At 44.8% G+C, this 17,461-nt stretch overlaps 1 long non-coding RNA gene across 1 annotated transcript; it reads right to left on the minus strand.

Annotated features, from left to right (window-relative positions):
* Positions 1-1,136: 1,136 nt before the first annotated feature.
* LOC108799668 lies at positions 1,137-17,164 on the minus strand. The gene is made up of 3 exons (XR_001942040.1): positions 17,153-17,164; positions 9,877-9,882; positions 1,137-1,204 (listed from the first exon to the last, which is right to left on the minus strand). It is a non-coding gene; the product is annotated as an uncharacterized LOC108799668 (long non-coding RNA).
* Positions 17,165-17,461: the final 297 nt, after the last annotated feature.

A 17,461-nucleotide genomic window follows, 5' to 3' on the forward strand; every position in this document is an offset into this window, starting at 1 on the left:
ACCCGATGGATGCAGGGCTTAGTGACCTGCTGGATGCAGGGCTTAGGGATGCGCTGGACGCAGGACCCACCGACGCGCTGGACACAGGACCCACCTGAGAGTGACCCTGCATGGTGACTATGGTGGGCTCTGAAGGGGTCTCAGGTGGGCTGGTCAGGGCTGCATACCCCTCCCTCCCAGCTCCTCTTACCTGCACACCAGGCCTCCTCTCCCGCCAGACTGACCGGAATAGGGCGATTAGGATCTTTATCTCTATCACCCGAATCACTATTTTGCTGGAGAGGATACAGTGGTGAGATGTTTGTCCTTTTAAATAGATATTACTCTATTAAAGTCCTTACGTTTAGCTGGTGTGTTATCATACCTTGATGATGAAGCAGGCAAGTTGGGTTCACTGAAGCTGAAATAATTTCTCATCCGGGCTCGATCACTGACGAGCCTGCAAAAATATGAGAATGGAGGAAAAGATACGTTATAGTCTCTTTTGTATTTTGAGCCCTGTTGCGCCCATTTCTCTTGCAGGCCGTATGGCAGTTTAGACACCACTGGATTAAAGGAGAACTATGAGGTGAGTGCTTTTTACTCACCTCATAGTTCTAGCGGACCTGTGACAATGAAACTGTCACAGGTCGGCTCAGCAGATCGGGAGGTGAGCGAACACATACCGGCGTTCGCTCACCTCTCGATCCTGTCACGGCTCTCTGGATTCCCCTCTCCCCGCTCCGATCTGCCAGCGCTGACTGGCGGAACGGATGGGGGAGGGGACGCATACAGCTGGCTCTGCCTCTAGATAGGCAGAGCCAGCTGTCAGTCACGCAGCTGGGCGGATCCCGGCACAATAACCGGGGTCCGCTTCAGCTGCGGCGTCTCAGTATACCGCGAGCGGCAGCTCGCGGTATACTGAGCCTAGGGTGACGGGAGGACGCTATAGTCTCTTTTGTATTTTAAACCCTGTTGCGCCCATTTCTCTTAAAGGCCATATGGCAGTTTAGACATGAGCGGTGTCCAGGAAGCTTAGTCCAGGTAGACGTGGGTCTGTCTTTGCCAACTCTAGCTCCATGAAGAGATCACTTAGTTCTTGAAGTTTGCGATGATCTTTGTTACCTATTTTTTGAAAGTTTTGCAGTCTTTAGAGCGTTTTCTATGGCTTCAGAGCTGCCATAGGTTTGTTCAAGTCTTGCCCATGCAGCAGCAAGACCTGCATCTGGGTAATCACCATGTACTGCTTTCGGTCTTATAACACGATCTGCAGATTCTGGTCCCAGCCACCTTATGAACAAATCAAGTTGAATGCCGCAGGGTTAAACAGACATCAGGATACAGCAGATGAATGAATAGATGGTATTTGATGGTCGGAGATAATAATGTTTCCAAGCATGCCATGCAGGTTAACCTGTGGTCATGTTACTGTCAGCCATGACACTAGAAACAACTAGTCTCATAAAGAAAGGGGAAATACATCATAGATGGGAGGGATTACGTACAAGTGCAATAACCAGAATGACCACAAAATGTCAGTATATGAATAAGCCATACAATATCAATGAGCAAATGGCTTCAGGAAAATAAACGAAATAAATTCTAATTTTACATTAATGTGAATATTAACTATGACTGTTGTAACAAGGACATTCCACTGTAGTCCAGGTAAATCAAGTAAAATGCAGTTTACTAAAGGACAAAACACAAAATAGCTTGCAGCAGCAACATCAGAGAGTCCTTTATATGGCTCAGTAGCTTTCCTCATGAGCCCTCGCTCTGCTCTCTCAGCAGTGTGTCCCAGCGGTCCTAGGGTCACCGACCTTCCTGACCTCTCCCAGCCTTCCCTGGCTGTTCCTTATGTCCCACACGCACCTGAGTCTGCTGTGGCTTTGTGCTTCCTGCACCCACACAACTCCAACACTCCCCTCTGAACTCTGGTCCAGACTCCTAATAAGGCTGCTTTCAGCCACCTGATCCAGCTATACTGGTCATTGGTAACACCTGGCCCCAGGACTGGAGATCTCATCCCACCCAGAGCTCTAAGAGATCTCCAGAGCGCCAAATCCCAGCTACAATTAGGAAAACCTGGAAGGACCTTTAAAGCCAGGCGCTTCCTTATAACATTGTTAAAAGGTATGGTGGATCACAGCTGCGGTTCCAACTGTTGTTTAGTAAACAAATAAATCTGCGCTTCTGGAAAAATAAAATTTAGTAATAAATTAAATGAATTAAATTAATAAAGTAAGAATAAATGTGAATAATTATACCCCAAGCTGCTCTGAAAAAAGGTGGAACCTAGTATGATCAAAAGAAACAAAGCGCTAAAGGTAGCTGTATGAGCAAAAGAATAAGCTATAATTGATTAGGGGGCCAAGGCTTACTTCCGCGTTCCAGCTTGGAACGCACAGTAGCTTCCGTCATGGCTGAGGAGGCCTGCGGCGGTCTCCCCGGCCGATGTGTTCCAGCCTGGAACGCAGTCGGGGGGAGCCGCGAACCCGAGGGACATTACAGTACCCCCTCCTTAAGGGAAGCCCTCCGGGGTTCCAAGAAGGTGACGGCTTGGACGGATACCTGTTATGAAACCTTCTCTTCAGAAGGGGAACATGTACGTCTTGATCACTCTCCCAAGAGCCCTCCTGAGGACCATAACCCTTCCAGCGGATGAGGTATTGCAAGGTCCTACCACGTCTTCTGGAGTCGAGAACCTCGTCGACCTCGTACTCGATCTCCCCCTGTACCTCCACGGGGGGTGCAGGTTGAGGAGCCCTGGTAGGGAAAGGGTCAGCCCTGAATGGTTTAAGTAACGAAACGTGCAATGACGGGTGGTCTCCTTGGATGAGGGGAGTTTTCTGAGGGGAATGAAATGAGCCATCTTAGTAAGGACGTCTACCGTTACCATGATGGTGTTGTGACCCTTGGAGTTAGGCAGCTCCAATGGGTATTAACGGAAGAGGGTAGCGATTTTTCACTGTGACTTTGTTGAGAGCTCTATAGTCGATAATGGGTCTAAGTGAGCCGTCCTTGTTCTTCACGAAGCACATTCCCGCACTGGCTGGTGAGGTGGAAGGTCTGATGAACCCCTTCTTAAGGTTGTCTTCCAGGTAGCTTTTGAGGTGGAGTAGTTCGGTTTCGGAGAGAGGGTATATCCTGCCAGTGGGGATAGGGCTTCCTGGGATCAGGTCTATAGGGCAGTCATACGGCCTATGTGGAGGTAGGGACTCCGCCAACCGCACACTGAAGACCTCAGCGAAGTCCTTGTACTGAGGTGGGGCATCATTGTCGGTGACGGATAGCAGAGGTGTTACAGGATAACAAGTCACCGTGCAATAATCAGACCGTAGTTGGAGAGTCTGTTCCCCCCATCTTTTAGCGCCTCTGAAAGCCCGAGACGAAACTGATTGCACAGACTAACGTCAGTCCATTCAGTCTCCCTGGACCACCTGGTGAACTCAGCGACGTAGTCTTCTACTGGTCTCCTTCCTTGTTTCAGTGACCTAATGGTGGTCTCGGCGGTCTCGGCGGTCAGCTGTTTTGTGGAGTCTTCATATAACCGTGACATGTTCTCCAGGAAAGCAGGGAAGGAGTTCAGTATCGTAGCCTCTTTCTCCACATAAGTATCTGCCCAGGCTCTGGGCTCGCCTCTAAGGTAAGAAATTAAGGTGAGAACTTTAACTCTATCAGTGGGGTAAGTCCTGGGTTGCAGTTCAAACAATAATTTGTTGGCGTTAATGAACTCCCTGAATCTGCGTCGGTCACCAGTGAAGACATCTGGAGGGCTGACCTTGGTTTCGGGCAGCTCCCTGGTGGGGGCCGGACTGGCAGGGATTTGGGAGCGTAGGGTCTGGTTTTCATGGCGGACGGCTTGCACAGTAAGCATCAGCGCTTCGACTTTCTGGGCGAGGGCCAATACGTAGGTGGTTAGTTCCGCTGGATCCATAATGTTTTAAGGTTCGATGATTCTGTCAGGGCCCGTCCTTGGAAAAGGTATGGTGGATCACAGCTGCGGTTCCAACTGTTGTTTAGTGCGGGTGTAAGGCTAAAATCCCAGGCGGCTCTCTCAATCACAAACGGAGAGTTTGGGATTTAGTCATCATGGACCGCTAACCAATAATCAAATAATAAAAGGCGAAGTAGTTCAAAGAATATTAATTCATATTCCCCAGTTTGGCAATCATATCTGGAATTGTGGTATAATCGGATAAGGCAGTCTCTATGTCAAATAATAGAAGCAATTCCCTTTAGACAGCATATGTGGAATTGTATTGCAGTGAAATGAGTTGATACCGTGAGTCTCCACTAGGGGGCAGCGTATATGAACCAACACAAGTGTAGAGTAGACCTTAGCAGATACTTGCGGTTTGGTTGTATAAGCGATCAGCTGCATTCAAGAGGAGTCCAGTGGAGGCTGGCTGCTGGGGATATGTTAGGATCCGTTTGGAAAGGTTCGAGGCAGGTTGGTGAGGTTCCTGGAGTGTTTGGGCAATGATCCCAATCATCGAACACCCCACAGCATTCCCGGCAGGTTTAAATAGCCCGCGGCCGTGACGTCACGCGGCCAAGGCTTACTTCCGCGTTCCAGCTTGGAACGAACAGTAGCTTCCGTCATGGGGGAGGAGGCCTGCGGCGGTCTCCCCGGCTGATGCGTTCCAGCCTGGAACGCAGTCGGGGGGAGCCGCGAACCCGAGGGACATTACAGGCCGCAATCAGAGTCCTACAGAAAAAAGGGAAGGATGTGTAGCCCTGTTTGGGGGGGTCCTTTGAGATGACCGTCTCAGGTCAACTACCGCTGCCAACCTGTGGGTAACTTGGAAACCCTGAGCCTCTGCTATGTGGGAGTAAAGGGGCTGTAATCAATTGTAATGGCAGTGCCTCCACCTAATTGGGCCTTGTGGTGTACAAGTGGGACCCCCAGATGGGATAACCTTGTCCTCAAGTGTAGTTACTCACATATGTCCTCTTGCAGTAGTAAGCAGATCGAGAGTCCATGAATGCCTTTTAAACTTTTATTGCAGAACTTGAAATAATGGTGATAGATAGACATGCTGGAATACCCGAAAATGCTGGTAATATAGTAGAGTCACTTCTTGTAAGGCGTACAGATCCTAGTGGAAGGTCCATCTTCTCCCTCTTGATAGGCCAGAAGTGTCTCCACTCCCACAGAGGTTCCAGTGTATACTCTGCTTCAGGACAGACTGTAGCCTGGACCAGTGGAGGTTCCTGTGGTGACTCCAGTGTCCCCATGACCTCTGTTCCGTGGGGTTAGACCTTGAGGTCCTAGCCCTCAGGCCTGGGCAGCTGCCCAGCACCTGAGCACCAACCTCCCAACAGGGGAGTGGCAGGAACAAGTCAACTCTAGTTCTGAGCATGCTCATGGGTTCTGATATAGCCAATCCCTCCTACTATGATGTTCACTACACTGATTGGTCACCACAGAACCACAGTCACATGATACCACTCCAGCACAGTACTCTGTCACAGCAAAGCCTGGTGGATGAAGCACATAGATGACTTATGAGCACACCCTACTAGTGGAAAGTAATAACTAATTTGAAAACCCGAATAGCACTGCTTTATTACAGGGGGTGTTAGGGGGTAGACCCCTACAGATGTACTACTACCAGAATCTCATAGACCTATATCTCTGTTGAGAGCAGATGTCAAGATTATCGCAAATAGGCTATCAAATATAATTCAAACGATAATAAATTCCGATCAAAGTGGCTTTATGCCTAATAAATCGACGGCTGATAATATAAAGAGAGTTTATCTAAATATACAAGTGCACACAGAACAAATAGGGAATAGAGCCTTGCTATCCTTCGATATTGCAAAAGCTTTTGATATCGTACAGTGGGATTATTTGTGGGCAATATCTACAGCGGTTGGATTTGGCCCTCGATTTATCTCGGCTGTTCGGCTTTTGTATGCTAGTCCATCTGCACGTATTCAAATGAATAAAGCGCTGTCTTCAGCTTTTAGGCTGACGAGGGGAACTAGGCAGGGATGTCCTCTATCGCCACTCCTATTTGCGCTAGCAAAAGAGCCATTAGCTAATTTAATAAAAAGCTCAAACAAGGTAGTGGGATTTAAATGCGGGGAGGAGGAAGATAAGATAATACTATATGCTGACGACACAATTATCTTTTTGGCGGATACTTATTCCCTGATAGGCGTTATGTCTATACTTTTGAATTTTAGGAAGTATTGAGGGATGGAGGTAAATTGGAACAATTCAAGGCTTCTCCCGAAAGATCCAATGACGGGCCCACTTCCTATACAATTGCAATATGTACAAATTGTGGATTAATTTGTATATTTGGGAGTTCGGATTAGAGCAAATAGTGTAAACTATGTGGAAGACAATACAATACCTCTTTTGCAGAAATTTAAGAAACAATGTAATACATGGTGTCCCCTGTCCCCGTGGTTAGACTTAGTCTCATTAAAATGATTTGGATGCCTCAGCTCTCTTATATACACTACATAATTCTCCATTCTCAAAAAAAATTTAGGAGGATAAATGCAGTTTTTAGAGAGCTGATATGGAGAAAGAAACGATCGCGTATAAGACTGTTGATTCTACAGTATCCTGGAAAGGGGGTATGTCACTGCTTAACTTGTGGAGATTTTTTTCTAGCTGCACAACTGAAACACCTTGTGGCGTGGCAGCGAGTAGGGCAAAGTCTAGGGGTTTACTCTATTATTAAACATCTGTTTCAAGAAAAAGATCCCCTAAGAGCCTTGGAGACAACGCTATATTTGAAGGAATTTTCATCTTTGCCCAGTCAATTAAAGGGTGGTTGAATATCCCTAGATTTGCAATATATACCCCATTATGGGAAAATAGAGAAGTAAGCAAAGTGGTTACATTGCAAGGCTTTGAAGTATGGAAAAGAGCAGGGATCTTGACAATAGCACAAATTTACAATCAAGGCATAATGCGAACATTCCAATCTCTAAAAAAGGAATATCTGCTGCCGAATTCACAGTTTTACAAGTATCTACAGTTGAGACATACGCTTACAGTACATCCTGGTAGCCATAATGTTTGTATTGGTTCAAGATAAACTTTTTAATATAACTGTGGCAAAGGAGATGATTTCAAGAATGTACTCCGCTCTTCTCTCAGGGTTGTTGTGTAATTCACCCCTAAGGTGTAGAGAGGGGTGGGAAATTGATTTGGGTCCAATAGAAGACAATATATGGGTGCAGGTACTGAGATCAACTCAATTGGTCTTGCCGGCTGCCCCCCATATGTTGACACAACTGTATATTGTTAATAAGACATATTATTTCTGTTTAAAATAGGGCTAAGGGAAAATTCTAAGTGTCCAAAATCTGGTATGGAACCAGGGTCATTGATACACCTGTTGTGGAGATGCCTGAAAACTAAAATGTGATTGGCAAGAGATATTGGATGAAATGTACATAATCTATGGGATACGAATTATGAATAACCCCTTGACATGTATACTGGGCGTATGTGTAACCCTGAATATAGAATACTATAAGAAGCTGGCCATAACAAGAGCCCTCTTTGTGGCTTGTCGAATTATAGTATGTAAATGGATTGACAGTGACACCTACCATAGGGGAGTGGAGGAAAGAACAAGGGAAAGTGGTTATACATGAGAAAATAATGTCAAAGCACCGGGGCACCCTAGATAACCATTGGAAGATGTAAGAAAAATTGAATATATATATAACGCCAGTGAATCAACATAATATGGGAATTCTAATGTAATTAGATGAATATATATAAGGAAAGAGTGTGATCGACTGTATCTAATGTGCAAGTGGTTCTCCATTGATGCATAAGTATATGATTATACATCGAGCTGTCTTTCCTCCCTTCCTGACATTTTTTTTTTTTATTGTGGTTGGCATGTGTTGATTTTGTTTTAACTATTTGCTTTGATTGAGAATAATTGTCATATAAATGTTTGTATGTTTCTTTAAAAAATGGTGTAATAAAGAATATTAAATTTAAAAAAAATAATATCTATAGAAAAGCCTTTGAAAGCTGCAAACTCCTGGAATTTCACCCATACACTATTAAACGTTTATTCATACTGCTTTTCCTGGAATTAAGCAGGGTATTTATAACATTGCTGGATGAAGCAATGCACCTTGGGTTAACAAATTCCTTAATGCTGGCAGAGGAAGAGGAACTTTCACGGCCAGCTGACGGAGAAGAAGGTACCATGGCCGCCTGGGCCACGAAACCTCTAGTATCAAGATTCTGTCTTTGATGAGTCTCTTCAAGAGGCTGAGCTGCCAGCACTAGCTCCGTCCCTCTCTTGTGATGTCAGCAGCCCAACGCACATGCATTGTACGAATGGTGGAATGCATCCTAAGCACTTCACCCAACGGCATCCAGAAGAAAGCCACAGGGGAAGGAAGTAGTCACTAGGCAACAGTGGAACGCTGTCATGGTCCCACCCTGACTTAATTGGTTTGCAGCATTCTGGCTTGGCTACCATTTCACCCACCTGTGATTCCTCCTTTGTCTGAGCGGACTGTTTAATGTTGCTCACTACTTCCAGCAGGGATCCCACCCTCAAATAAGTAATTTCAGGGAGGTGCCCTTCTCATTTCAGGAAGGTGGACCCCCCTGAAATGATGGCAGATAGCAAAGAAGCGAATGCTTCCCTTGCTAACTGCTGTTTTTTTTGTATTCTGACAGCTACTGCCGTCAGAATAAAGAAAAACAAAAAAAAACACAGCATAGGAATGAATAGCTAGATTGCTATTTCAATTTGCAATAGCCAATAGCAAGCTGGCTATTGCACCCGCTCTCTGCTGCTGTCAGTCAGTAGTGGAGGACCTGATGGAGAACTTCAGGTCCACCTCTGCTGATTGACAGCAGCAGTGGGCGGGTGCAATAGCTAGTCTGCTATTGGCTATTGCAAATTAAAATAGACAATAGCAATCTAGCTATTCGGTCCTATGCCGTTTTTTGGGGGTTTTCTTCTGACTGAAGGCATCCGGCTGCTCCGATGTCAAGAAAAAAAAAACATAGAGCAGAGAAAGGTTTACTCTGCTAGATAAAGCAGGGTAAACCTGTCCAGGAGCTGCTATCTTATAGTGGGAGACTCCTGGAACATTCGGGATAGTTGTGATGTCTGTCCCAGGCTCCCTCTTATGGCCAAACAGGGAGCATCATCTGAGAGAGCCAGATGGGAGTTTCCTGTCTCTGAGTGATGATGTCCTCCCACTCAGTATTTAAACCACTGAGTCCAGTCTGACCTTGCCCTTGCGTGGTCATACCCTGCTTGTGCATTCCTGCTGCTCAGTGTATCCTGATTCCGTGTATGACCCGATCTTGGCTGACGTTCTCCTCTGGTTCCTGCTCCTGGCTTGTTCCTGACAAAGCTGATTTCTGGTTCCTGCTTTTGGCTTGTTCCTGACAACGCTGATTTCCGTGTTCCTGACCTGGTTTGTCGGACTACCTAGTCCGGCTCCTGACCTTGGCTTGTTCCTGTTTATGATGTTTGCTTGCTCCTGTGGACACATTTCTTAATAGAGTATTTTTAACTAGCACCTTATGCTTGTCTGGTTTTCAATGTGCTCTGATAAACGCCTAGGATGCACTTCAAACACACGCCAGCAACCACATTTTAGAAACTAAGGCATGCTTCCCCCAAACCTACTTCTGACCCGGGGAATGGCACAGCCACCCTCTCAGATGCTGGGCATTGCCCAGGCTAGGCATGCCCCAGTAACCAACAGCAAGTCTACTTTAGACTTGACTTACTGTGAGGACCGCACCCAAAAGAGACTAAATGCTAAATGGGATTTACCCCAGCCAGGTGCTGGGTAGGTATCAAATTTATTTTTTATGGTCCCATCAGATTAGAGGAGGGAGGGGCACATACGCATGTGTGTGCTGACATGGAGCTGTCAGGAAAAACTCCTATGTAGCAGCTTACATGAGAGCTTAAAGGAGAACTATGAGGTGAGTGCTTTTCACTCACCTCATAGTTCTAGCCGACCTGTGACAATGAGACTGTCACAGGTCGGCTTAGTAGATCGGGAGGTGAGCCAACACATACCGGCGTTCGCTCCCCTCTCGATCCGTGACGGCTCTCTGCCGTGACAGGGGAGGGGCTGGATTCCCCCCTCCCTGCTCCGATCCGCCAGCGCTTACTGGCGGAACGGATGGGGGAGGGGGCGGGTACAGCTGGCTCTGCCTCTAGAGAGGCAGAGCCAGTTGTCAGTCACGCAGCTGGGTGGATCCAGACATAATTGTCGGGATCCGCTTCAGCTGCGGCGTCTCAGTATACCGCGAGCAGCAGCGTCTCAGTATACCGCTAGCAACAGCTCGCGGTATACTGATCCTAGGGTGACGGACGCTTGTTTGTGTCCTCCCGTTACACTAAGGAGAACTATGGGGAAAAGCCTTAACCCCGTAGTTCTCCTTTAAGCAGAAAATAACCATCAGAATTTTGTAGTGTGAAATTTTATCTGTCATTTTGGGTAGAGTAGGAGAAGGTTATAAACCCTGTCAGTTTTTGTTTTCTTTTTGTTTCCCATTGGGGGAGATTTTCCTTCATTTCCTGTCCCGTAGCCACAACAGAAAGTGATAAATCCCTCCAAAATGAGGGTAATCCTCACCAGGGTCACCAGAACTAGTGTCTCCATTGGAATATTCTATTCCTTTTCTGGTAGCAACTCAGAATTTGGGATTTCACTTTCCCTCAATAACAGTCACCAGGACAAATAGAAAGAGTGAATCCACCTAATAGGGACGCAGACAACAAGAAAAACCTGACAGTTGCTCTAATCCTTCTCCATTCTATTCAAAATTAAACTAAATAGGAATCTCGTAGTGGTAACAGATATATTAATAATGTATGCATTATACATTAAAACAGTGAAAAAGCTGGCCATACATGGATTCTAGATGAACTGGCCGAAATTCGTTCCATTGGTTACCCTGACAGCCTCCCACCTGACATCATTCAATATGAAAATTGTTCACCGAACAGTGACTGAATCCAATTAACTGCAATAACTGTTCATATATGAACATGGCAGGTACCGGCTGTCAGAATACAAAAGCCATAGCAGGGGATTTGTCTGTTTAGTGTGGATGGAGGAATTTGTTAGCATACAGCGAGCTAAAAGTGACGCTAAACTCAGGAGTTAAATCTTAACTGTGGCACAATTTGCTGTCCGGGGAATTTTCTTACTATTTGCGCACACATGATAAAATATACATTTTTGGCTAGAAAACAGCTTCAACCCCCCCAAACGATGATATATGTTCTGAAAGCAGAGGCCTGTAGAATAAAAAAATGCTAGTTGCAATTTTTTATGTTGCACGGTTTTTGCGCAAATGTTTATCAAACCAGTATTTTTAGGGAAAAATAAACTGAATTAAAATGTAGTGCACAGAAACATAATATAATACCCAATTTTTGGGTAAAATAAAAAAAGACGGGGTCACGTCAGGTAAAAAGATACCAAACATGCCAAGCCTTAAAATTGCGTTCGCCCGTGAAGCTGCAAAAAAAGTCAATACCCCAAATTACCCATAGGAACACTTTAAATGCTTTTACTGCTCATCAGTTTAGTACTAACAGTGATTGATGGCCCTAGAATTATCTCTCTCACTCCGACGTTCGCGGCGATATGTAACATGTGTAGCACAATTGTCGGTTTTCGTACATAGGCGCACGACGCGTGTTTGCATGTGTATGTGCGTGCACGTGGAGGGCAAGGGACTTAAAATAAATTTGTTTGCATTTTTTTATTTTTCTTATATGTTACTTTAATTTTTATAATTTTTAAACACCTTTTTTTTTTACAATTTCCCTATTGCCATCACATAGGAAGCTAACAAGCTCCCTATGTAATAGCAGATAGGGTGTGACAGGTCCTCTTTATGGAGACATCTTTCAGACCCTTAATGTCACCTAGGGACCCCAAAAAAGCTGAGGAAGCAGAGATCTGCTTCCCCAGCTTCATCTCCTAAGAGCCGGAGACTGTAAGAGTGACACCAGAAGAAGTGATGTAATACACATCACGTCCGGGTCCAGTGATCGGAGGAGAGATGAATCTCTATCCAATCATTGCGTGTAGACCCCCTGAGCCGCGTGTGTTTGAAGCATGGGGATAGGGGTGCCCGGGAAAGCCAAAGGCGGCTGCGGCGCGCGCACGGGGGGTGGTTGTGGGGCATTGCACGGTACAAACAAACGATCCGGCGGCTGGTACAAGTGGATCACTTGTACATTGACAGCAATCGCCTGCTGTTAATAGCAGATCTTGTTTTAACCACTTATGCGGGCCGCCGTCTATAGACGTATTGCAGTCTGGAAGTGGTTAAAAATGCATTCAAGTACCCCCCTCCCCGCTCCAATCCACCAGCGCTGACTGGCGGAACGGATGGGGAGGGGGTAGGTACAGCTGGCTCTGCCTCTAGATAGGCAGAGCCAGCTTTCACTCACGCAGCTGGGCGGATCTCGACATCGATGTTGGGATCCGCTCCGGCTGCGGCGTCTCAGTATACCGCGAGCTGTAGCTCGCGGTATACTGAGCTTAGGGTGACGGGAGGACGCTAGTTTGTGTCCTCCTGTTACCCTAAGGAGAACTATGGGGAAAAGCCCTGACCCCATAGTTCTCCTTTAAATGCATTTTTTAAATTTAACTCCTGAGTTTAGTGCCACTTTAAGTTTTAAGACTATGGAGCTGTAGTCCAGTGGTAAGTTCTGTGAAACACGACACTGCCTAGCATGTTTGTTTTAAAGCCATTGCACAATAACCTTTTCATTGATTTGCTTTCCTGTAAAAGTTACAAAAATGTAGTCTCTCAGACAGCTTACGTTACGTCACGTCACGTCACGTGTTCAGGAAGTGAAAATGTTGAAATGTACTTTCAGTTATACACTCTATTGTAAAACAGCAGTTTACAGAGAGGAAGCAGGTCTAAACTACAGCAAAAATGGACGTTTTTGTCAACATTGGCATAGGTTTAAAATAGTTTGCCTTCTCCTGTGATAGAAACTTTGTAAGGTAAGAAGTTTTATTTGGTAGATTTCCATTTCTGATGTATATATCTGATTATAGTTATGTTGCCTGAGTCTCCCTCCCGCAGACGCCACTGTAAGTGTCCCTTCCAGCTTCTCCAGACTGCAGCTTCCTTCCGTGCGTTAACTCAGTTGAACCACTCTTTTTTAAAACAAAGCATTAAATGAGCTGAATAACAATGTATTAATGAGCTGCAGCAGGGTGCTGATGAATTGCAGTTCCCAGTCAGCATTAAATTGGTTAATTGGGAAATTGTGCAGTAACAGTATTTCCCTTTAGTAAATCTGTTAGTCATGTAATGATGAATGACAGAAAAAAATACAGTATCAGTACAAGCCGATGGGGACAGGGGCCTCTTCCCCACAACCCTGACGCGGTGGTTGTGGGGCTCAGCGCGCAAGGGGGCTTATTTGCATCGGGGTACCCCTTTAAATAATGATAACGCCCCCCCCCCATGTGAATGAGTAAGGGGTTCACTATTCACTAAAGTGTTAAATCAAATAGTTAGTAAAAAGTCCAGACTTTTGACAAAATCCTTTAATTGAAAAAAACTGTCAATTTTTGACTATTCCTTTAATAAAAAAATTTTAAAAAATGGCTCCATCGATGTAATTGAGAGGGGGAAGAAAGAGCCAGTGAGGATTTTCTTTATCTGAATGTTGTATATACTGTATAATCATGTGGTAAAAAAAAGTCCGTAATCCAAAGGGTTACTACCAGCACATGTAGTGCGGCACGGTAAAACTGCTTGTTTGATAATAAAAGCTTGCTAATTTAGATAAAATTCCGGGGGTTAATACTGGCAAAAACATGAGTATTTTAGTGGCATGCTTTAATAGTGACAGGCCAACAGGGGTTTAGTTATAGTAATATGGTCCTCCCAATGACTTGTCAATACGTAGGCAAAAAAAGGCAACCATGACAAAACATAGGCCTCAAATTGGTAATTGTGTACAATACACAGATAACAAACAGTCAGTTGTTACTAGACATGTGCAGCGGCTAAAAATTTGTTTTGTTTCGGATTTCGTTTATTTTGTTTTTGGAATTCGGATCCCATATGTGTTTTGTTTCGGGATTCGGATTCGTATTTGGATCTGATTCTGGATACATGTCCAATTCGGAATTTGGATTCAGTTTCGGAATTCGGATTCGGAAATTCGGATTGGGAATTCGGACGAATTCTCGAAAATTCAACTTGAGGTGGGGTAGCAGAATTGGCACATTTGTCATTTCTGGTTGCTGTGCTGTAGTCTTTACTATTAAAGGGACATTAAAATCCTTCTCTTAATTTGTTTTTATCCGTTTAAATGTTAACAGTGCACGCACAGGATTTGGACGAAATTCGTTCCAAATCCGAAATGTCGGATTCGTAATGTCGGATTCGGATGCTTTCGGATGATTTCGGATATGTTATATTTTGGAAATTCGGATGCTCCGAATCTACGAATTTTCGATTCGGAACGAAACGAATCGCACACGTCTAGTTGTTACAATATGTGGTCAGCAATTTTTCAGTCACTACAATAAGCAAGCAGCAAATGGCTATTCGTAACACTCTATGGGCAACAAATGGGTGATCCTGAAAATGTGGGTAACAAATGGGCAATAGTGAAAATGTGCACGCAACAAATGGGCAGAATATATGGACAACAACTAGGCACTGACAGTATACAGGCAAAAAACAGGCAATTGTTGACAATTTGCAGGTAATAAATTGTCAATCACGACAATATGGAGACAGAGAACAGGCAACTTACCTAACAACAACCTAACAAAGTATTACTTTCTCAAACAACTCATCCCTTTTGTATCTACCAACTTTTGCATCACTTGCCCCTCCCTTTTAGATTGTAGGCGCTCAGGGGCAGGGGCCTCCTAACTATCGTGTCTCAAATTGTAACTGTACTGTCTGTCTTCCTTTACATTGTAAAGCCCTGTGCAAACTGTTAGTGCTATATATATCCTGTACAATAATAATACGCAGGCATAACACGGGCAATCATGATAATATGCGGACAACACATGGGCAATTATGACATTATGTGGCTAAAAATTCCTTCTCCCTCCCCCTTAATAAAATAAAATAAAATCCTTATCCAACCTCCATCCCAAACCACAAAAATCCCCCCTCCCCCAGAACCCTTCCCCAGCACCACACCTCCCCTCCCCACCATGTGAAATTTTTCTCTCCTCCAGCAAACTTCCCCCGTTAAAATCCTTCCTCACACAGCAACCCCCACTACCACCACCACCACAAGAAATCCCCCTCCCGGTTTAACAGAACACCTCACTCCCAGCCTACCTCTGTGTCATATGACAAGTCAGAAATGAAGAGAGACCTAGGAAAGCTTCCCTCAGTTATGCACCACTCTGCCCAGCACATTACCACTATGCTGAAGCACATGCAGAGCTGTGAGCAACGTGACCCATGGCTGTGCAGGAACACCAGATAGCAGTAAAATGCTGGCTACAAATGGACCAGAATCTGCCAGAATCTGCAGATAATCTAGGAGCTTGGCGGGGGGTGGGGGGGGGGGGGGGGGGGTGAATCTCAAAAGATTTGGGCAACATTATGGAATACCAGCAGAGGGAAGTGAAAACCCAGGTGCCTTCCAAACAAAATGTGTAAACTCTCATGTCTGGATAGTGCCAGGGGCCTTTAAAACACTCTTGCCATGTCTGTTTTAACCAAAGTGACTATTTTGACATAAGTATCCGAGCAAGGCACTTTGACTAAGGCAGAAACAAGAAAATATCTGCAAACTGTCTCCTAACAGACTGCAGGTGATCTTGTCTTTTCCCATCCAGCTGTTTTTCTACTCTGTTCTGCTACTGACTACCTGACAAAATCTCTACCTTGCCTTGATCCGAACACCCCTGTCTACAAAGGCTCGCTCTGATCCTCCCTGGACACCTGTTCCCCTCAGCACACACAGAATTAGGCCCTGTTCCCTACAACCTTGGCAAGCAGATGACACAAGAAATCTGAAAAAACAGCCACACTCTTAAGTGCTTAAGCCTTAAAATTAGGTCCCTGCAGGACCTTGCCTTGTATCCTGTGCCAGGGCTGCCAAACAGGCCTAATTCTTCACTCTCATTAACACCCTCTCATCCAGTTCTCATCAAGTAACTTCTACCTTTAACTCTCTACATTGTTCCACAGTGCCTCCACCCACTAACTCATTTACTGCCAAAAACATTGTCAATCAATTCAAACACAGGATAAATGCAGCTTGTCAGATCTCCTCTGTCCAGTTTTCTCTCCCAATTGTCATAGCATGTTTACCACCACATTCAAAATATTCCTCTTTTGACTCTGTCACTACAGAGGAGGTTGCTAAACATTTCTCTGACATGCACGTTACCTTCTGCCCCCTGGACCTCACTCCTTGCTCCAGTTTACTGCAGAACTACTAGAACACCTAGTCTGCAACTGTATGAGCTACTATCTCACTGATAACATTCGTCTCAACCCCTTGCAGTCTGGATTTACCCACAACATTCCACAGAAACTGCCCTCCTAAAACTCACCAATGACTTACTAACTGCTAAATCCAATGGCTGGTACTCAGTACACTTGCTAAAAGACTTTTCTGCTGCATTTAACACAGTTGAGCACCCGCACCTCCTCAATAAACTCCACTCCATTGGCTTCCATGACCTCTGCTTTTCCCTGGTTTTCCTCCTACCGATTTCGGCACTCCTTCAGTCTATCTCTCCAATCCTCAGCTCACCTCTTCAGTCTCCTTGCACATCACTAACTTACTAACTGACATATCAGTATAGATGTCACCACTTTTTATCTTTAAAAAATTGAGCTAATGATGTTTCTATAGGGGCCATCTCTCAATCTCCTCTGATAAACGAACCTGGAAGTGCTCAGGTTCAGAGCTGTAAAAGCCGGTAAAATGTGGCCAGGAGGCAGCTGACTGAGTATAGTCTGTACAAGATGGACTTGAATGCAGTGCAGAGAAAGCATTAGGGATCGAATAGAGCCCTAACATCTCCAAAAAGAGGATCTGTAACAAAAATGTACAATCACATAGGGGGCTTGCCAGCCTTCTTGTTAAATAAGTAAAATTAAGTCACAATAAAAAAATAAATGTTTATAAATCAGTTGAAAAAAGGGAAAAACAATGTAGAGTGTCCCTGACCCCACACACATAAAAAAAATGCCCTGCACACATATGTAAGCAATGATTAAACAGTACATATTAGTTATTAGGATACACACCGGAGAGAAATGACTAATTCTAGGGCCATTATTTATGGTTAACTCTAAAATGAAAATTTGAGTACAGTATTTTGTTACCATTTTGCGGCCACCTGCAGTTGTAAGTTAACCCTAAATAAGTGAGGTTGAATAAAGACAAAGGTCTTTCCAGTTCAACCTATGAGTGTATGCATGCATGTGTCTGTATATACAGTAAACTCTGTTAAACTG

This window comes from Nanorana parkeri, unplaced genomic scaffold, assembly GCF_000935625.1.
Source record: "Nanorana parkeri isolate BGI_ZX_2015 unplaced genomic scaffold, ASM93562v1 scaffold1783, whole genome shotgun sequence".
Taxonomy (NCBI): Eukaryota; Metazoa; Chordata; class Amphibia; order Anura; family Dicroglossidae; genus Nanorana; species Nanorana parkeri.